Source organism: Chiloscyllium plagiosum, unplaced genomic scaffold (genome assembly GCF_037043375.1).
Source record: "Chiloscyllium plagiosum isolate Xiang-an unplaced genomic scaffold, Cpla_swu_hap1 HiC_scaffold_42, whole genome shotgun sequence".
Classification (NCBI taxonomy): Eukaryota; Metazoa; Chordata; class Chondrichthyes; order Orectolobiformes; family Hemiscylliidae; genus Chiloscyllium; species Chiloscyllium plagiosum.
In genome coordinates this window covers 84,985,071-85,003,842 of record NW_028270180.1, presented here as the reverse complement: position 1 = coordinate 85,003,842, position 18,772 = coordinate 84,985,071, and positions in this window count along the sequence as shown.

Genomic DNA, 18,772 nt, shown 5'->3' with positions numbered 1-18,772 from the left:
AACCTGGGAGGGAACACAACCGTGAGTCTCATTCCCACAGAACCGCCACTCTATCGCTTTAATTGTAGAGTCCGCAGTGACTAATGCTCTGTTCACTTCCTCCTCCCTTCTGAGCAACAGGAATAGGCTCTGTGCCAGAGACATGTGCCCATTTCTTACCTCTGGTAAATCCCCGCAATGGTATCTAAAACAATATACTTGTTGTTGAGAGGAACGGCCAAATGGGATTGCTGCACTGCCTGTCGGTTCCCGTTACGTCCACTGATGACAACCCATCTAACGCCTTCTTTAATCTGAGATGTGACTAACTCACTGTAACTGCTCTCAATATCCCCCTGCTCCTGAATGTACTCCTGAATGATTCAAAGTTCTCCAGTTCCAGCTCCAATTTTGTAACGCGGTTTTCGAGGCGCTGGAGTTGGGTGCACTTCCCACAGATGCAGTCAGCAGGGACTCTACTGGTGATCCTTATCTCTCACATTCCGCAGGAGGAACATTTAAGTACCCTACCTTCCATTCCTACTATTCGAAATTCCCAACGAGACGACTGGTAAACTACAAAAAAAGAATCCAGTCCCCTTAACAATCCACTGCACAGAGCCTCTGGTTCTCTGTGTCATTCCTCCCTCTCCAACGGCCACCAATAATAAGTGAAAGAACAGAAACTGTTTTAGCAGATTTGGGGTTTAAAAGGTCACAGCAGATTTAAACTCTTGGTGATTAATGTCTTAGATCATTAAATGAAATATTGGTGAAAAATGTGTTTAATTTCGGTTACTTTTGGTTGGCTAAAGTAAAAGTGAGGGAAACAAGTGTTAGCATTGCTGTGGATGTTCTGAAGTTTGAAGATACTTCCTACGTTTGCCAAGGAAATTTGGAAAAGCAGAGGAAGAATATATTTTTTGGAATTAGCAAACAGCTTAAAATTGAGTTCAACCAGGGACAGAAGAAAATCTGAAATTATCATGGGCTTGGCCAAGTACTTTGATATGTCAAAGATACAGATATGTGCAGTAGAGTTTGAAAAAAAGACTAAAATTGCGAATGAGCCAAATGGCGTTAGAAGTACAAAAGGCAGGGAAGTTTCTTGTATGAGCAGAGAGAGATAAGAATGAGAATAGGAAAGGCAGCGAAAACTTGAACTTGAGATGTTGCAAATTAGTCAGGCAAGTCACATTAACAGGATTGAAATAAAGGAAGCATGCAGCGATTTATACAAATATGATTAAATATTGCCACATTCCGATGCGAAATATGTCGAAGCCTTCTTCATTTGGTTTGAAAAAATGGCTGGGCAGTTGCAGTGGTCACAGAACTTGTGGGTAATGCGAGTTCAGACTAAGCTAGTAGGCAGAGCTTGTGATGTATACTCAGAGCTGTCAGACAATGGAGGGAGGGTGGGGAGTGAGGAAATTATGAAATAAACAGACTATTTAAAGTGCTTATAAATTGGTTCCAGAAGCGAAGAGACAGCAATTCCGAAACATAACAAGATACCAGATCAGGCTGATGTTGATTTCAAGATAATTCAACATGTCCATTTTGAGTTTGGGCGTTAAAGACAGATAACATCTATGAGGCGAGAAGAGCGATTAGTCAGCTGGAGGAGTTGAGAAACTCACTTAAAGAGATGATACGAATTCATGTGAATGAGCACAAAATTCTAGAAAATGAAAAGAGCAGCAGAGTTGACAGTGAATATACATTGGTGCGTAAGCTGACACGAATTTAATCTTGTTCAACTTATGTGATCCTACATTACAAAAGAAAGAGTAGAACACACTGGAAGTAGATTATCGCAGGTGGAAACATGAGCCCCATGAAGTGAAAAACTTCATTTGTTTCCATTATAGTAAGATGGGACACGTTTGAAGCACCAAATGAACTGTATTAATTTAATTTGATGTCTTTTGCAATGAAGAACTCACCAGTCGAAAGACTTGTGAACACGGTTGTGGCTGGAGTAAGAAATAATGTAGTTTATCTTGATGATGTGGTGATTTTTAGCCATTCATGCAAGGATCACACTGGACAATTGGCAAAGCTCTTCGAATGATTGCTAAAAGCAAAACTGGAAATTAAGTTAATGAAAACAGAATTCGTGAAAGCTGAGGTGACGTTCTTTGGACATAACATCGGACATGGAAGGATGACCCAAAAGAATACATCAACGAAAAACATGGAGGACATTCCACGGCCATTCTCAATGAAATAGGTGCTTCAATTTTTGGGACTGAATGGATTTTACCGGACGTTTGATGCAAACTTCAGCAGCATGGTGGCATCGCTAACTGGTTTATGAAAGAATAACATAAAATATACTTAGACAAAGTGGTGCCAGGTCACTCTGGATAATTTAAAAGCCGTATTAATGAACATATAAATTATGTTATAATTATATTTGAAGAATAATATTTGCAGATGCATTCCATTTTGCTCAAAAATGCACAATCTGCATGCAGTCAATGCATGCAGTCAATACGTGTACTCTTTCGCAAATTCCACTTTGCAAATAGAACCAGTCTCACTCAAGGCTGGGATAGAGATCGACTCTGACCTCATACCTTTAAAGCATTGTCTGAGTTGAAATGCCACCTTTTGTTAGAAAACCTTTAGGTATCTCGTGAACGTAACTTACAATAAATTCTCGGATTGACGTATGAATGAGCCAAAAATCGCTACCCATTCTAAATGATGAAAAAATTCACAATCCCGTTTTGTTCAATAGTTCATTTCAGTTGCATGACACTGTAGTCTTTTGCTATGAATTCGGTGTCTCATCATCTTACACTCCAGAATCAGCTGATGAAGGACAGTGCTCCGGAGTCTATTTTTTCCAAATAAACCTGTTGGATAACATGATGTTGTCTGATTTTTAACTTAGCAAGTTCACATAATAGTCTTTTCAGGAAATATTGGCCCAATTTCTCATGTTTCCTTTATCTAAATCCTTCATTCCATTTATCATGCTAATTACTTGGAATGTTACTGGCATTCTTCGACAAAGTAATGCATTGTCTGCGCGTGGGTCTATGTGGTTACGGTTGTGTATATGTGTATCTGCGTTTATGCCTTGTGTGTGTACCTGCATATGTATGTGTTCTGAATAATCATCTGTAACTAGATTGAAATGAAGCAAAGCGATGCAGTTACATTCCCATATTATTGAGAGTATCTACAACGTTTCAAAACAGTCTGATATCAAAAGATGTAAAAACCTCATTTACTTATGCATTGATCAAATGATATTGATGCTTATGGACCATACAAAAACAAAGTAATGGGGCATTTAATGTGATCATTGAACAAACAAATATTTGTTGGTTTCCCTTTTCTCCCTCAGAATTTAAGTTCGGTTTTTTGTTTCGAGTCTGAGTTGCATAAGCTTTGATCAATATGCGACCATCATTGGTGACAAAACCAGAAGTTGCTGGAAATGCTCAGACGTTCTGACTGTCTGTGTGGTGAGAAGGAAGACTCCACAAAAGGTCACAGGTTGGGTCTGTGTGGTTTATTCCACTTATCGTGTTCAGAGATGTGTGGGTTCGGTGCTTTCATCAGAGGCAAATGCAGAGTGATAAGTTTGGGGAATGGGTCTATTCCGGTTACTCTTTGGAGAGTCAGTGTGGACTTGTTGGAGAAAATGGCCTGCTCCCAAACTGCAGAGATTCTAAGGTTCTACGAGTTCTTCATGGGAAGGGTTATTGATTCCAGTATCAGGGATGCTTGTGAGCATGTGCAGTGGATACTGAATGAGGAGGATGAACTGCCACTGGCTGTGGTGCACATTGGTAGCAATGGCATAGGGAGGAAGTGATACAAGGTTCTGCAAGGAGAGTTCAGGACGCTAGGTCTGAGGTGAAATCTTGTAATTAATCTCGTGCCAGTTCGATGTGAGGCACGAAGCAGCAGATAATGCAGTTTAATATGCAGCTAAAGAGCGGTTTCAGGCAGGAGGCTCTGAGTCATAGTAGCTAGAAAGAAACTGAGAAGAAATTAGTTGTTAGTTGTATAAACAAGCAGGATCACGTTAATGAACATACTAAGGTGAGGAATCATCATAATTTGAAAACGTGAGTTGGAAGTTGGAGTGAATGATATGCTCAGTATTATTGGGGATCAAGAAATGAGTACAGAGCGTGTAGAAAGTGTCGTGCACCAATAGTATTAGAACAGAAAGGCAGACAAATGGAACATATTTACATATCTTGTACCTAATGCATGCAGTAATTGTACTAAAATGAATGAGCCTGCAGCACAATCAGAATTAAAAAGTTACAGCTTGGTGGGATTGCTGAAGAGGGGGCAGTAGAAGATCAGCACTGGGGAGATAAATGTCCAAGGGTAGTCAGTATTCAGACAAAAAGGAACAGCATGTGGAGTTGCTGTATTGATTAAGGATGATATCAAGGCTGTATTAAAAATGATATTCGCACAAGGGACCAAAATGTTGAATCAGTCTGTGTTAAAATAAATCACATGGAAAGAAACCCGTTGGTAGGAGTAATTTCCAGCCCGCCGCACTAATCTCCAATAGTACTTTCATAGTAGGGTCTAGCATAACCCAGTCAATAATGATGGATTGTGAGAAGGGCACAAGATTAACTCTGGGTAATTTGAACATACGTACTGACTGGACTAATCAGTTCAGCAAGGGTAGCCTCAAAGAATGAGCAAAATGTCATGTAGTAAAACAGAGAACTGATTTGTTTTAAATATGATGAGATGTAACGAGGAAGGAGTGATAAATCATCTTGTAGTACTGGCTCGTCTTGGAAAGACTGACCACAATATGGTGGAGTTGCACATTCTGGGTGACAGATTGAAGACATAGTAATATACAAGAGTTTTAGTGCTGATGAATGATAATTAAACTGGCCTGAGTGCAGTTGGCAAAACTTTAAAGGCCAAGACAGTTGAAGAACAGTGGCAAATACTGAGTAGGATAGTAACAAACCCTCAATTAAAGGGTAAACATGAGTTGAAAAAGAATTGTAAAAACGTGAGAAGGCATCCATGTCATAACAAAAAAGTCAATCATAGCATGAAGGTGATGGTCTCGTGGTATTGTCACCAGCTGCTAATCCAGAGATCTAGATAATATTCTCGGGAAAGGTTTCAAATGCCACCATGGAAGATTGTGGAAATTGAATTAAATATAAATCTGGAAATAAGAGTCTAATGATCGTAATGACTCCATGATTCATTGTTGAAAAACCCCATCTGATTCTCAAATGTCCTTCAGGGAAGGAAATTACCATGCTGAATTTGTTTCATGCACATGTGACTCCAGACTCACAGCAATTTGTATGACTCCTAACTGCCTTCTGCATATTAGGTATGGATAGTAAGTGCTGTCCAACACAGCGACGCTCTCAACCGGTGAATGAATTGAGAAAAAGAAAACACTTTAATGTCAGCAAACTGTTACAAAAAGGAAAATCAAAAGAGCTGTGAAAGAAAACGAGTACAAAACAAATAATTTAATATCAAACACTTCGCAGAGTATATAAAAAGAAAAAGAAGGTTGAAAGGAAATGTTGTCATTTTAGAGGACGAAAATTATGAGGTAATTTTTTTGGTTAGATTCCTAACAATATGGAAACAGGCACTTCAGCCCAACAATTCCACACCGATGCTCCAACAAATAACTCACCCAGACCCATTCTGTTACTCCATATTTACATCTGACTAATGCACCTAACACTACGGGCAATTCAACAGGTCCAAGTTACCTGAAATGCACATCCTTGGACTGAGGGAGAAACCCACGCAGATAAAGGGGCATGTGCAAACTCCACACAGACAGCAGCCCAAAGCATAATTCGAACCTGGGTCCCTGGCGCAGTGAGACAGAGCTGCTAACCATTGAGCCGCCGTTCTACTGAGAGCACGCAAATGAGAAACTCAGAAATGGCAGATGTATATCCATAACGTTGTGTTGTCACAATGGAGAATAATTATATCCCAAAATTGACAACAACTGCATATGATCCAGATGGAATAACGATGACAAGTAAGAACGTCTGATGTAAATTGATGGGATTAAAGCGACTTCTGGGATGATTTGTTGCTCGGGTTAAGGGTCTGGATGTAGATTTGGTCGCTGAGCTCCAAGGTTCAGTTGCAGACATTTCGTCACCATAATAAGTAACATCTTCACTGAGCCTTCGGATGAAACTTTGTTGTGATAGCGGCTTTATATTTATGTGTTTGGGTTTTCTTGGGTTGGAGACGTTATTTTCTGTGGTGTAGTCCTTTTCTCTGGTGATGTTTTTTTCCTGTTCGTGTTCTCAGGGGGTGTTGCATGGGATCCAAGTCGATGCGTTTGCTGATAGAGTTCCAGTTGAAATGCCATGATTCTCGAATATCTCGTGCGTGTCTCTTCTTAGCATGTCCTAGAACGGACGTGTTGTCCCATTCGAAGTGATGTCCTTCCTCATCCGTATGTAAGGATAATAGTGACAGATGATTATGTCTTTTTGTGGCCGGTTGATGTTCATATATCCTGGTGGCTAGTTTTCTGCCCTTTTGTCTAATGTTGTGCTTGTTACACGGTATTTTGGAAATGGTGGTATTAAAGGCAGATAAGGCCCTCAGAACTGTTGGCCTGCATCCGATAATTTTAAAACATGTGACCGCAGAGATAGTGGATGTATTACTTAGGACATACACAAGCGTCCTTGGATTCTGGAACGATGCCAAAGTATTGGAAACTTAGTAACGTGACACCCTTATTGATAACAGGAGGTAGCTACATGTTGGGAAATTATACAGCAGTGCGTTTGACCTCTGGAGTGGTGATGTTTCTTCAGCTAAATGAAAAGTATGAAATAACTGAACATTGGGAAAAACAAAGATCAATTCACCAGTGTCAACTGGTTTCATGGGGGGGGGGGGGGGGGTAGGTTGTGCTTGACAAAACTGCTGGAGTTCCATTGAGGACATAACTTGCAACGTAGATCATGGGGATTTAGTGATATGTCAAGATGTGCAATATCTATACCTTCAGAAGGTATTTGACAAGGTGCGACAAAACTATCTGATCTAGAAGCTTATATCCCAGAGGTTTAAATGCAGGTGACTGAATTATTTAGAGGATTGGATAAATGTCAGGAAGCTGAATGTCGGAATAAATGTCCTTCTCCAACAAACTGACACGAACGAGGTGCTGCAGCTTCAGCTCTCAGGCTTCAATTATTTACATTCTGTACAAATGAGTTGGTAGGAGAGACAAAATTTAACAACACAACTCACAGATGGTGGGAAAATATGTGTAAAACTGGCTATGATGAGCAAATAAAGAGTTTACAGATGAATATTGCTAAGCTGAGAGAATGGGACAGCATCCTGCAGACGGAATTTAATGTGTATAAGTGCAATGTTGTCTGGTTTGGAAAGAAAAATTAAAGTCCGAATAATTTCTTCAATAGGAGCTGGTTCAAAGTGCGTTGATGTTGAAGTTCTAGGTGCATTTATGCGCGCATCGTAATAAGTAGGTATTCAGGTGCAACATATGTTAAGAAAGGCAAATGAAAGCCTGGCATCTACTCCCAACAAAAAAACAAAAACGAAACTGGATTGCGAAGGTGTTGCGAAACTTATCTAATCATGATCTAGAGGAGCCGGTGTTGGACTGGGATGGACATTTTTTTTAATCACACAACAACAGGTTATAGTCCAACAGGTTTATTTGGATACACTAGATTTTGGAGTGTTGGGCCTTCATCACGTAACTAATTGATGACGGAGCAGAGCGCAGAAAGATAGTGCTTTCAAATAAGTGTATTGTACTATTATTGGGTGTTGTGTTTGTTTTGTTTTTTTAATTTGTACGATTATATAAGTCCACAATTCCTCATCTCAATTATTGTGCCCAGTTTTGGTCTCTTTACTTGAGGATTGATGTGGTGGCATTGGAGACAGTCCTGAGGAGGTTCACCAGCTTGATTCCAGGAATGAAAGGGTTGTCATACGAAGAGCAGTATGATAGCTTCTGCTTGTACTCCCTGGAGTTCAGAAGACTGAGGGAGAATCTGATTGACATAATGAAACTTGAAAAGGCATTCATAAGGTGGACTTTGGAAAGATGTTCCTATGTGAGACAGCCTCGAACACGTAGTCCTTGATATAAAGTGAGAGGAAGTAGTCTTAAAACTGAGGTGAGGAGAAACTACTTCTCTCAGCGGATGGTGAATCGGTGGAACTCACTGCACCAGACTGTACTGTGGTGGAATCAATCAACAGATTTATGAATTAGATAGATACGTTTCTGATGAAAATCGGGGTTAGGGCTGTGGCGAGCTGGTAGGAAAGTGAGGTTGAGACCAGGTTAAGAGTAGCCATGATCATGTCAAATGGTGCATTTTTTCGAAGTGATGGATTTCCTCCTCCCACTCCTAATTCTTATGTTCTTGTGTTGTTTCATTTGCAGTTCATTGGATTTATTTCGCCGTTGGTTGTTGAAGTGACAGGAGTCAAGGGATTTGTTTGAGGGAGATGCAGTTTGCTCCATGTGTCAGGAACAAGACAGTAATGAGCAGTCAGGTCTTGTTGATTGCCATATCAGGCCTGGCAACTAGATGGCCTATCCCTCATCTTAATTCCTGACGTACAAGTGCCTATACTAAACCAAATCAATGTGTTACAGTCAGGCACACAGTCCATAATTAACATGCCAATTGCATAATCAAGCGGAAAGTGTTCATTTCGATCGGAGGAGTTAGCCATTCTTCTAAGATTAAATGGTAATTTGCTTCAACTGCAAGTTGAGAACTATGTTATGGGACTGCAAAACACATTAGCATTGTCGCAAGTTGGTAGATTAGATATCGATCAGAATTATCATGTTATCAATTCCATTGGATTGTGGCCATAATCTGTATGTCTTGGAAAATATTTTGAATGTACTATGGAAAAGTAGAAGCAGTGGATAGGATAGAAAGTGCATATATGAATAGGACATACTTCTGTAAAGAGTTCGAGGTGAATCAAATGAAGGGAGCAATATTGGTCTTTGGATAATAGTCAGAAAAATGTGTCTGTGTTTGAACACGCTGGCGAATTGAATAGTAAAACAGTGTATTATTTCAATGGACAGAATATGAAATTGAGGCACGAAGAATGGTGCACCTGGACCACAAACAAAACCTCAGCATCAACATCAACCTTTACAGGAAACAATATTAATGTTGAAATATGTTGAATCCGAATACATTTAGATGTAGGGAAGTTTATTTTCTAAGTCTTATAAACTAATGGTGAGACCAATTAAACTTTAAGAGTATGTCTCTGCTTTATTGAGCCTTCCAGTAAGGTGAACAGCTGCTCTCCTCAAGCAGTCCATACCTCTCATGGTTTAGAAGTGCCAGTTTCGGACTCTGGTGGACAAAGTTAAATATCACACAACACCCGTTTATGTGTATAACCAGATTGGACTATAACGTAGTGTTGTGTGATTTTTTTTAACGTTGCATTTCTCTCATGTCCTTGAAAGCCTCGATCAGGACCCCCTCTCAACCTCGTCTGCTTTACACAAAGAACCTAACCTCTCTTCTCAGTTTGAGTACTCTCTTGCCTTGGTTCTTCTGAGACGCATCACTGCATATTTACCATTGTTAAGTTTCATCAGCTATTGGCTTGGCTGCCTGAACAATCTGTTTAAATCCTTCCGTAACCGAATAATTTCCTCCTCACTGTGAACCATCCAGGAATTATTGTGTCATTCCCAATATTATTTCTTATTCCACCCAAAATCTATCTATTAAATTCTCGTGATTACCATTTCTGAATTTCAGAAATAAGCCTTGATTTTCTATCTGTTGTTCAGATGTTATTCAGAGAATAAGAATTAAGAATTCGAAACAGTTGCTTTTCCTATTTAGTTTTGATTTACAGCGTGATGCAGTTGAGGTATTTTTTATCTGGGAGGCACATACTTCTTTTCTTTGGGCATGGATCTGAGATCTCCTTTTATTCTATGCCCCTCTGTATGTTTTATTCATGAGGCTTCTGCGTAATTAATATTGGACTACAATTAGGTGTCTTTCACATCAACATTTGTGTTTTGCATGGAGCTGGATAATGTTCATTGTAACGTTCCAAGCAATATTCAGAATTGAAAGACTTTTTTTCATGAGCAGGATTGACACTGACTCACAGTTTATTTGAAAGAGCTAGAGTGATAAGCATAAACAGTCAATTAATTTCTACATTATAGTCACAGGGTAGCAAATCAATTCATATCGTCAAGCCGAACTAGAAATTGGCAGCAAATGATTAGTACATGCATCATCATCTGTTCTTGATATTGTAAGAATTCGTAGAGCAGCATGGATCTTACAGCTGCTTCGGGAATTGCATGCATAGTTATTGCTTTATGATAGTTTCTGCGTTAAAAGAGTCATTATAGTTTATCACTCTAAGATTACATTTCCTTTTTATTAACATTCAAACAAAGCGAAAAGAACGCGACTTCTTTTTCAATTAAATTGTTTTTAACGAACTTTTTAAGTGTGGTCTGCACTGAAATTTAGAAAAATCTGTACATTCTTGAAAAGATTCTATTCACTTTGCATTTTTTTTTTATTTCAAACTTCATTCCAAAGAGTCCTCCAATTGTACAGCTTCGGACAAAACTCTTTTTTGAGGAATTTATTGAAGAGGCATCTTTTTATTGAATTAATTAGCTAAATGGTTAATTTTACAGATAGGTCAACGCTCTCCGATGGCTATTCCTCTATAAAATAACTATTCAGTTTTCGAATTGCTGAAGAGGATAGTCTCTCTGAGGAAAATGGAGAAGCCTTCAAGTATTGGACACTTGGAATAATTATTATGTTAATCAACATTTGATAAGATTTATTAGAAATATTGCTACAAGGGATTGTCCTGTCACGGCCATGAACTTGAGAGACGGAGGCAGTGAGAAAATGTAGTTTGGTTTGTTCCTTTCCTGCTGCGAGGATTAAGATTGTCAGTAAACGTTTCAAACGTACTACTAAAGATGAGATTGAGAAGCATGAAAGTATTGCACATATTGTTAAGAATGACATTTTTCGGGGAAGCTTAAAGCAGTACAGAGTGAATTTAAGAGGAGAGGTAGAAGAATTTTAAACAAAAAACAAAGAAACATAAAAGTAGCATTTTCTGGTTTACGTCCAGTGCCGAACTCAACCGGGGAAGGAACAAAAGGTTAAAGGAGAAAAACAATGGCTGAAGAGCTGGTGTGGATTTCTAGGAATTTAGGTTTCTTGGAAATTGTAATGCGATTTGGAAAAAAAAATGATGTGTTACAAAAGGATTGGTCTCATCTAAATTGGAAAGCGACCAATATCTTAGCAGGGAGAAGATGGCAAGTGGAGGTATTCTAAGAGGCAGTGTACATGATAGGGTAGATGGAGAAGATTCTGAATGCAAGGAGAGCACGTCAAATAGAGAGTAAAGACTAGAAAGTCAGAGTATATAGTAATTCTGAAGAACTAAGTTGTATTTATTGTAACACAAGGGATGTTACAGGGAAGAAGCCGAAAATGTGTTGCTGGAAAAGCGCAGCAGCTCAGGCAGCATCCAAGAAGCAGGAGAATCGACGTTTCGGGCATGAGCCATTCTTTAGGAATGAGGAAATTGTGCCAAACAGGCGAAGATAAAAGGTAGGGAGGAGGGACTTGGGGGAGGGGCGTTGGAGATGCGATAGGTGGAAGGAGGTTAAGGTGACGGTGATAGGCCGGAGTGGGGGTCGGGGCGGAGAGGTCAGGAAGAAAATTGCAGGTTAGGAAGGTGGTGCTGAGTTCGAGGGTTGGGACTCAGACAAAGTGGGGGGAGGGGATTGATGAATAAGCTATTGCTGTAACTAGGGAAGCCCTTTCTGAAAAAAAATGCAATGAAAATATATGGGAAGAAATTAAAAATAAGACAGGAAATATCACTTTGATCGGATTGTACAATATGCTCTCCAACAGTGAGATAGAAATTTAGAAATAAATATGTAGGGAGATTTCAGATATATGCAAGCATAACACGGTTGTTATAAAAGGAATTTTAATTTTACAAACGTTGACGTGGAGCACCAATGTATTAAACGACTAGGTGTCGAATACTTTGTGAAATGTGTTCCAGATTATCAATATGTTAATGCTTCTACTAGAGAAGTAACAGAACCACACCTTCCCTTAGGCAATAAGGAATGTCTGACGTAAAAGTGAGGAAATATTTTGGGTCTCGAAATCATAACTCTCAAAATGGTTACATTAACGCATAAGCCTTCCATTAAAAGAAATAATGTTTTTAATTGGAGTTCCGCAAACGTTAATGGCACGACACGAGATCTTTCAAAGATTGAACGAAGTAGACTGTTCGCAGATAAAAGGATTTTTGATAAGTGGAAGACGTTCAGCAGTGTGGCGACCAGAGTTCAGATACAAAAATTTCCTGGGAAGTGAAAGGAATGGCTGGTAAGATTAAGGAACAAGTGATGAATAAAGTTGTTGGGCTTCTGCTCAAGAATTAAAGAGAAGCTCACATAGCGTGTGAGACATTCTTAAGACACACATCAGGAAGGCAAAAATGGGATATGAGATATCATTGACAGATAAGGTTGAGGATAATCCGAAGACAAGCAAAACTATATTAAGAGCGCAAGGGTAACTAGGGAGAGGGTGGATCCTCTGAAAGACCAAGGAGGTTATCTTTTTGTTAAACCAAGGAGAATTGGAACAAAATCATCCCATTCCCGTCTTTGGACAGCGATAAACACACACAAATTTCTGTATCTCGCACATACTTATATTGCACTCCGTCTTCCATTTGTCAACACATTGAACCATTTGATCAAGATCCTTTTGTAATCGTAGAAAGCCTTCTTCACTATCCATTGCACCATCAATTTTGGCGTCATCCACAAACTTACAGAAAATATCTCGAATGTTTTCATGCAAATCATTTATATAAATTCAAAACAATGAGAACCCAGAAATAACGTCAGTGGAACACTGCTGGTCACAAGATTCGGGTCCGAAAAGCAAACCAGCACCATTACTCTCCGTCTCTTGCTATTCAACCAATTGAAATTGCGAGGGAGAAAGTTAGAAATTCTGGAAGCATCGGAGCAGAGAGAAACGGAATTAACTTAGTTCTGAGTCCAAAATGACTTTTTCAGAACAGGTTAATATCAGACTCAATAGGTTAACTCTGTTGTTATCTCAACATTCCTGCCTCATTTGTTGCATTTCTCTACCATTTTGTGCATTTATTCCAAATTTCTATCATCTCTAGTATTTTGCTTTTTCTTAATGAATCTAGATGTCAAACCGGGTTACGTTTGGATAATATGTTATATTCCTGTTCCAATTGGTTGTGCTGATGATACTTGCATTACACTGGAGTATGTATCTTCTTTAATGTCCAAAAACAAATTTTGCAACTATCCTCTTGCATGCATCAATCTCAGCAATATCTTTCCATTTTAAAGGCAATTTATAGACAGCTGCACTTTATAAACCAGCAGGAATAGATTATTGATGTTGACATCGTCTGTCTTCTTTATGGAGAAACGTGTCTTCTCAGGCTCTCAAAGCTTTTCATACATTGATCTGAAGAATTACAGCAAAGCCATTAGTTTCGCAGCCCATCGTCTCTGCACCAGCTCGAAATAAAGTATCACTCAATTGTACTCCACTGTAATCTCACTGTAACCGTAGATATTTTGTAGTCTGTGTCTGTTATTAGTTTGAATATCCTATTTAGACATACGAACAATCTTATCAACCTGTATAACCAGTGATTAAATAGTCTATATATAAAAGAAGAATTTCCTACAACACATTTAAAATTGTCCCGTTCCATTCAAATTGCCATTCGGCATCCATCTTACAAATGTTATCTGTTCCATTGCTCTGCATTGCTTTTCAGTCTGTTTGTCAGATAAAAAATCATGGTTGAATACTCGTGACTGGGACATATTATTGTAATCCCCTCAAGTCTCCTGAGTCATTGGGCCCACTCCTTTCTGTGGCCAAGCCACTGTGATATACATTCTGTCCCTGACTCATTAATCCATGATTGTTAACGGATAATGTTATTGTATATGCACATCTGCATTTATACTGAACTCAGAAATTATAAGACTTAATGTTTCGAGGCCAGTAAACTGCATTAACGTGGTTATTAGTTTATAATTAAAAAATGAAATACATTGCATGTTGAAGATACAAAATTGCCTTATTAAAGCAGCGAGCGGAATGTCCAGACGAATATATACTACCTGTCTATGGTCAGGGCAAATGTGTTCATTGAAAATATGTTGGTTGGCGTCTGTTCTAGTCGAGGACAGATCAGCACAGTAACAGCATTTTGATAGTGTTGAATGGGGAGCGTAGAGTGGAGAATCTGGTGGTTAGAGCATTGTACATGGACAACACAACAGAATCATCTAGCATGTGAAAAAGACATCCATTATCCCCACTCACAACTGAAATTTCTAGACGAATTGGTGATGGCAGGTGAGACCAATAGCCAGCGAAGTCAACATCCAAACAAGACCAGATGTTATTTTGAACTGAAAGTGCCAACCGAAAAGGAGTTAATTCGAAATATTTGCACTGTGACTGTGATTGACATCCGTCTCCATGGATCTTAATTGTGTCACTGGTGGTTTTCCCTCTTCTATTAGTAAGGGATTGTAGCACCTCCGACACTAGCAGGGATCAACAGCTGCACAGATAGGGAGAGGAGAAATCAGCATCAGAGAATAGACCGGAATGTTACAACAATGAATCGGAATCAGAGAATAGACTATAATGTTCCAAAAATGGACCGGAGTTTATCCGGGGGTCTCTCCTATTTTTCCCAGTCTTTGTCAAAAGTATCAAATCGGATACTCGGTTTACTGATGATTATTCAGGCGGGTTACTATCCCATCCTCGCTATTGTTGGTGTTCCTGGTAAGTCTCTTTACCGCTGTCCATGTATTCATCCTGTAAACCATGGTGAGGTTCGTTACAATTTTAGTTATCTATATTTGGCCAAGAGGGAAACTATTTTCTTCAGTTTCGTCTACAAGCTTCATTAATTACTCACAAATTTAAAACTCTCCCCTCCGCACCAGGTCCAAATGTAAGACTGTTCACTGTACCCAGGTCTCTTTCTGCCCTGAATTGATTTATAACTCAGTAATCTTCATATCAGTAAAGCTATCAACTGCTAAGTCAATAATATTTTCAGTTCCCATCTCGGCATCAGTATTGTTGGTAAATAAAGCATGATCTGTGCCTTGTTAAAATTCAGACTTTACGATTCCAGCTCTCTTCTAAGCACTCTTTCAGTTACAAATATTTTGATCTCTACCTTGTGTTTGTTTCAGAAGGAAATTCATGGTCGGTACACATCAGATTAGTAATGTCGCTCAATAACTCAGAAGCACAGGTTATTACAATAAAGACACTAAAAACTCTACTTCACTAATGATCATTTGTAAAGAAATCCAGCCTTGATATGTGGTCTGGGTTAAGAGTGACTTCAGGCTCACAACAATGTGCTTGTTTCTATACTACTTAAGGAATGGCCTCACAATAATGGGTATTTAGTGAGGTCAACAGATGCTGCCCTTGCTAGCGGTGCAGACATCCCATTTAATAATATAATTAACGATTAAGTAAAGTAAAGAATGATGTTCAGATCCGAAACAAAAGGAATTAAGGAAGTGCCAGATTTGGCAGCGTCGGGTCGAGAGAAAAACATTCTGAGTCCATACATCATGTGGCTATGAGGATGATGCAGGAGGAAGAACTTCAAATACGTAGACCATTGGGATACCTTCTGGGGAAGATGGGACCTGTACATGAAGGACGGTTGCACCTGAACTGGAGGGGTTCAAATATCCTGCGTGAGAGATTTGCTCCTGCGGTTCGGGCGGGTTTAAGTTAGTTTGACAGTGGGGTGGGAATCAGAGCCACGCAAGTGAGAGGGGGGCAGTGGCAGATCGGGCAGTGACAGGATGTAGTGAATCTATCGGGAAGGTTTCTCACGCGATGAAGCAAAGGGATTGGTTAAAGCGTGCCTGCGTCAACACAAGGAGTGTCAAATATAAGAGTAATAAACTTAGAGCACGGATCATTACTTGGGCATATGATCTTGTGGCCATCACGGAGACGTGGCTTTCACATGGGCAGGAATGATTGCATGATGTTCCAGGGTTTAGAACGTTTAAAAAAAACTGGAACGGTGGAAAAAGAGGAGTGGGTGTAGCATTGCTGATCAGAAAATGTATCACAGCTACAGAAATTACGGTTGTTGAGGAAGGTTTGTCTACTGAGTCAGTATGGGTGGACGTTAAGTACCAAAGGGAAGAGCCACCTGATTGGGGTTTCTCCCCAGAACACGAAAAGCAGAAGAGAGATTGAAGAACTCGTAGGCGGGCAGATTCTGGAAAAATGCAGATATAGCAGGGTTGTTGTTATGGGTGATTTTAACATTCGCAATATTGACGAGAACCTCAAATGGTTTGGATTGCGCCATTTTTGTTAAGTGTGTTCAGGACGGTTTCCTTACTCAGTATGATTACAGACCGACGAGGGGAGAGGCCATTTTGGATTTGTTGCTCGGCAATGAGCCAGGATTGGTTTCAGATCCCGGGATGGTATAACACTTTGGTGAAATTAATCACAACTGTCTCACACTTACCATAGCCTTGGAGAGGGAAAGGTGCAGTTACGGAGTGAAGATATTTAATTGGTGAAAAGGGAATTATGATGCTATGAGATAGGAGTAAGAAAGTACAGACTGCGAGCCATTGTTCCACGGAAAGGCACAGCAGGCATGTGGGGACTATTTATGGTGTAGTTATTGCGAGTGATGCATGATTTGTTCCTCTGAGACTGGTAAGAATGGATAAGATTAACGAGCCTCAGATGATGAAGCTCAGAGGAGCTTCTTGTCAAAATAGAGAAGGCAGCTGACTTCAGGTGGAGGTTCCAAGGATGTATCACAGCTTCAGACGATTACAGGCTTGCTAGAAAGGAGCTCAGAAGTGGACTGTGGAGAGCCAGGAGTAAGCAGGAAAAAGGCTTATCAAGAAGGATTAGGGAGAATAAAGACAATTTCCTCATACGTGAGGAATAAGAGAATGATTAGGGAGAAGGTAGGGCCGATCAGGGATAGCTTAGGGAACTTGTGCGTGGAGTCTGATCAGGTAGGGGAAGCCCGAAATGAGTTCTTTTTTTGCTTCGGTTTTCACGAAGAAAAAATACCTTACTGTGAATGAGAACGTTGAGGAGCTGGGATACAGGCTTGACCAGATCAAGATTGATAAAGTTGCTGTGCTAGAAATGTTGGAAAACATTAAAATTGATAAGTACACAGAGCCAAACCACATATATCCTAGGCTGCTCCGGAAATTGAGAAATGAGGTTGCTAACCCGCTGGCGATTATCTTTGCCTCCTTACTGTCGATGGGAGTCGTACCGGAGAATTGGAAGGTGTCAAATGCACCTCTTTTCAAGAAGAGTTATAGGGAAACCCCTGCCAATTATAGACCAGTCAGTCTTACTTCTGTGGTCAGCAAAGTTTTGGAAAGAATTCTGAGGATAGGATTTATGTATATTTGCCAAAGCATAATGTGAATAAAAGCAGTCAGCATGTCTTTGTGTGGGACAGGTCATGCCTCACAAACCTTATTGAGTTATTTGATGAGGTGAAAAGAGAGGTCAACGAAGGTCGAGAAGAGGATGTGGTGTTTCTGGACTGCAGCAAGGCATTTAATAAGGTTTCTCCATTGTAGGCTCATTCATAAATTCAGGAAGTATGGGATACAGGGGAGGTGTGGCTATATGGATTCAGAATTGGTTTGCTGACGGAAGGTAGAGAATGGTAATGGAGGAGAAAGTGAGGTCTGCAGACGCTGGAGATCAAAGCTGAAACTTTATTGCTGGAACAGCACAGCAGGTCAGGCAGCATCTAGGGAACAGAAGATTCGACGTTTCGGGCACATGCCCTTCTTCAGGAGATGGAAAGCATTCTGCCTGGAGGTCAGTGTTGAATGGGGTCCCGCGGTTTTCTGTTATTGTGCCTGTGCTCTTGGCAGTTTATATAAATGACTTGCATGAGGAAGTTGAGGTTAGAGTGCTGGAAACCTTGAGGAAGGTTCTTTACGCAGAGAGTTGTGAATTCATGGAATGCGTTGTCAGTTGTGGTTGTGGAGGCAGTGTCATTAGGGACATTTAAGTGACTGATGGACATGCACATGAACAGCAGTGAGTTGAGGGGTGCGTAGGTTAAGTTATGTTATTTTACATTCGGATTAACCCTCGGCACAGCATCGCGGGCTAAAGGGCCTGTTCTGTGCAGTATTTTTCTATGCTCTATGCTCACTCAGAACTGAATTAAGCTGTGAAATAGTGTGATTGATGTTGGTGACACGAATGCGTGTTTTGAAGGGGAGAAGAAAAAATAACAACAAACATTAGGCACAGGAACAGGCTCACTGGTCCTCCAATCCTGCGAGATCCAGATTTTCTCCCCAAACCTGCCGCCTATTTTCTATGCATATGTATCGCTTTGCTCGCTGCCCATTCATGCATCTTCTAGATAGATTTGAAATGATGCTGTTGTTCCTGCTCCTACTATCTGTGCTGGCAACGCATTCCCGGCACCAACCAAACTCTGAATGAAGAACTTTGCTCTCATATCTCTTCTAAAATTTCCCTCTCACTTTGAACTCCTAACTCCTATTGATTTGGTTCTCTGCTCTGAGCAGAAGTTTCTTGCTATCCTCGCTGTT